Source organism: Cornus florida, unplaced genomic scaffold (genome assembly GCF_030987335.1).
Source record: "Cornus florida cultivar Cherokee Brave unplaced genomic scaffold, ASM3098733v1 CherokeeBrave_3.0.0_Hap2_Chr11, whole genome shotgun sequence".
Lineage (NCBI taxonomy): Eukaryota > Viridiplantae > Streptophyta > Magnoliopsida > Cornales > Cornaceae > Cornus > Cornus florida.
The window spans coordinates 132091050-132095579 of record NW_026775581.1 but is presented as its reverse complement, the minus strand read 5'-3'; positions in this window follow the sequence as shown (position 1 = coordinate 132095579).

Here is a 4530-nt window from a genome sequence, read left to right as displayed (position 1 = left end):
TCAATGATCTCTTCCCAGATTATTTTTGTACTTGATAACAAATTGTGTTTGCCCTAGCAGTTCATTGCGTCATAAAGACCACCAATTTAAGAATTCAAGTTGATTCTCTGCACTGCCTTGATTGCAAATTGGCTCCGAATTGGGATTAATAAGAACAAAGACCGCAGCATCTGATAAGATTTTGAACCTTTCAAGATTAATTGATAAAATTGGATTGCGTGAAAGTAAATCCATGTTGAGGCCCCACACTTTGATTTACACAATCAAACCGACCTCCCTAAGATCCATCATGTCAAAAGTTCAAATTAAGAACTTAATAGGCAAATAATAATTGCCAGAATTTCCTTGGAATTTCTTTTTATCAATATGAAATTCAGCTGCAATAATTTTTTTCTCAAACATTCATTTCTCTATTTAGGAGCTTTCAAAAATGAGCTTTCAAGAATAAAAACTATTATCATCAATAAAATGATAACACAACACTTTTCTTCATGAATATAATTAGCTCATTTCAAACATGTCAATATGGATCAAATTTCTAGTATTAGTGTCTTTTCAACATATCAATAAAAGTTTACATACTACATGTAATGCTTTGATCCACTCGAACCTTATCATTGGTTATCCTTTTGATTAATGAATTTAAACTCATGTAATCAAGTATATGACATGCCATAAATTAAGAAATTTATCAATAACCAAAAATTAGTTTTATAACTGGAAAGCATACTGTTAATAGAATGGCTCATTTCGGCAATCATACCAATTTTAGACGAAAAATTGATGAATTTAAAACTCACCTCAAAGTCATTATTTGCAAGTCTGAAGACCTCATTTAGATGTATCACTTACCAGAAATTATGCTTATGCATGCCACTTTAGAAGTTGAAGAGTTCTCCTCTTATATTGTCATATGATCCACCCACTAGTCATAAATCTTACATGATTTTAACTAATTGTAATGTGGAGAGATGATCTAGTTTTAATCAACCGATGGCACGCATCCAGAAAAACAATAAACTTCTTTTGTGATCTTCTCATTCATCACAGAATATGATCTAATCAGGCGGAAACTGACCTACTGGAGCTTTCGGCTTTCAAGGAATAAACATAAGTATATTCAAAATGAGCATCAATAATGTGATCGATGGAGATCAGTTCTAAGATACCATATTTCTTTCAACATATATGAAAGACCACTAAATTTTCATATGTTACCAATAATGCATTGACCCATGTAGGTTTTACCATAACCTTTCGATCAATCCCTGACAAATCCTTTGATAAAAGGATTCAGTTCATTGACCAAATTTATAACATGTTATTAATCAATGACTTTAGCAACATAAATATAAATTATTGAACAAATTTAGATATACCTTTAATGAAAAGATTATTTCAAGGAATATACCAGATTTAAAGATAACCTTGAGGCCACACTTGAAAGGAAATGAATTATAAACCATATTCATATGAATATAAGGAATATGGTGTTCATCCTTTAGAATGACTAGCTTACCAGAAGTGCAATTTCATCCAATTGCCCTTGTGCCTACCAATATAGGATATTGGGTTACATGATTCCCCCACTAGGCATGGAAGAATTCTGGTCACCTTTAGTAGGATGAGATGCCAATTCAATCCACCTTGTGATTTTCTCATTAATCAAATTAAAATTTGATCAAATGGTGTTTTGTCACCCAGAGCAGTTGGACATGACTTAGTCATGGCATAAGCTATTTTTCAATTGTTGAAGGAAAAATAAAAAATTTTCTTTTCACCGTTGGCATATTTTTTTTACCATCAAACGCTTGATATTCGGTGGAGAAACCGAATAATAAGTGTTGGACAACAATGAAAATAAATCCATTGGAGAGAAAACTATCTTCAAATTGTTGGAACCAATATATTAAAACGGGGACTATCGAGGCTTAGAGGCACGTAATCGCTTCTTGAAGATAGTTGAAGACTCTCCCACGTGTAACGGAAGACAAATGGCAGCACTATCTCTGGGATTCAATTAAGCCCAGATATCAAAACTGTATGTTCATGAATGTTGCACTTCTTCTTCATGAACCTGTGTATTTATCTCCGTCCGATCAACTGATAGTATAAAACCCACACACTCAAAATCTATAGTTTGAAAACACCTTTTCAAATCCCTTTTGATTAACTCTAACTAGTTTAAAGAGAGTGTGTATCCGTAAGCTTCATATGCCATACTATTTATACTAATATATTTAGAAGACATGAATTAAGTATTTAATGTAACTCATAAATAACATATTAATATAATAGATTAAATGCATTAGGTGAAGAACTTAAAGCTTAAGTTTAAAGTTTGTAATATCAAAACTTTGTCTTCGTAAATATAGAGTTACTAAAAATTAATTTGAAACATAACTCCAACATGATCTTGGAAAGTAATTGTCCATACCAAGCTCCAAGCAAATGCATAAATTTTTTATAATATTTTGCAGACTGATTGTTCAAATCTATTATTTGTTAACTAATGTAGGTTACACCATTATATAACATGTGATGATATAAGAATCATAAGACCTATCAAAAAGATATATCAGTAAATATTAAAATTTTAAATTAACAAATTGCATAAAGAAAATTGATACGACATTTTGAAGACATTTTGAAAATAAATTAACTCACACAATACAAACTATTGTATTCGAGAGAAGGGAATATAATTTTTAATTGTTTTTACTGTTATGGATGATAATATTATAACTTAAAATTGTATAGTCCCACCATCACTTGTCTTTTATAAAATTTGTATGAGATGACAACTTGACGAGTGACTCATTCATTATGCTTTTTTATCTCTTATTCATAGTATTCAAATTAACTCGGAATGAAGTTCAGATGATACAAACATTCGCATGGATTAAAAACTAGTTTTCTTACCTCTTCTATTAAAAGTATGATACAAACATTCGCATGGATTAAAAACTAGTTTTCTTACCTCTTCTATTAAAAGTATTCTATGAAACTTTTATTCTAAGGAAATTTATTATAGGTTATCATTTTTAAAATTTTATTTTCATAATTCAACTTTAATCCCTCTAAATGAAAATTACTGAACTTTCCTATTATCTAAGCAATAATTATTGAATATATAACAAGCATACGAGAAATCCACAATAAAGAAATATTAAAGTCACTTTTACTAGAGCAGAAAGAAGGTTGGAAATTTTAATATTATTATAAAACTTATCAAAACTAATTTTTTACTAAATTTCACATAAATTCCACTTAACTATCTTTTTCAATTCAATAAAATAAAATAGAATAAAAAGTAAAAAAATAAAAAAATTACAAATTGAACTGTTAAATATAATGCAAAATGACCAAACTATCCTTTAGCATAACTTTATAAGGGGCATTAGACATGGTCACACTATAATTATAATGTGGACAGATTTACCCAATTTAAAAAATTTGAAATCAACACTTGCTCTCAACAATCGTTTGGTTGTTTACCAAAAAGGGTACGTATATTCATCTGATGTGGGTACATCGAATTCTTTCATTGGTTGCAAGTAAAGGAGTGTCCCCACATTCTATAGAAAAGTGGTCAAAAAGTAGATGCATCGATCTAGATATTGCACTTTGATTTGTGACAAATATGCAAAAAGCATAGGAATAAGGACAATCCACCCATTCAGGCAAAAAGAGCAGGGAGGGACATGTTCTTTAACAGGATTGGTACTGGGGGCCACGTGTCTCGTTGCCATTGGCTTCCGTTTGCTTAAGTTATTTGGATTATGAACTAATATAATGTATATATACACAAACATATGACCTTCGGGTATATATACTAATGGGATTTAGAGTTTAGTTCACAAGATGATCACTATGGTTATTGGTTAGGTCATTAAGTCTACAAGTCTATCAATGTAGTTTAATTTTGTAATTTAAGCATTTCTATCACCTACATATTATGAGAGTACGAAAATCCATATCCCAAGGAAAAAGAAAAAGCAAAAGCTTAAGGCAACTTTTAAGCTCTGTTTAGTTGTATAAAATTGGAGTTTGAAATTGAAATTTGTAGAATTAAAAAAAAAAATATCCTACTTTAATTGTTTACGTACAAAGGAAAACTAGAATTCTCTTGCATTTTCCTCATCTATTTCTTGTTAGATTGCATAAGCCCATACCCTAATGAAAAGCACATTCTTCACAACTACCAATAAGGGTGTAATCACGAAAGGGATAAAATCTCAAGGATGTTTACAATTGTCATTGCACACGCATAAAAAGTAGTGTGCTCATGTGGCCAAGTTGTTACAGTACTATTATTCCTTCTGTGGATATACATCCCAACTCAGAAAATGTAATTCACACCTTCTGAAACAAATTTTTTTTTTTTTTTTTGGTATATAATTAATATATACTAGACTTTATGCCAATTTGACAGATATGATTCTAAAGATTGGAGGGATGAGGCAAAGACCACATAGAAGAGGAATATATATATATATATATATAAGGGAAAGACCACATGGGGTGATG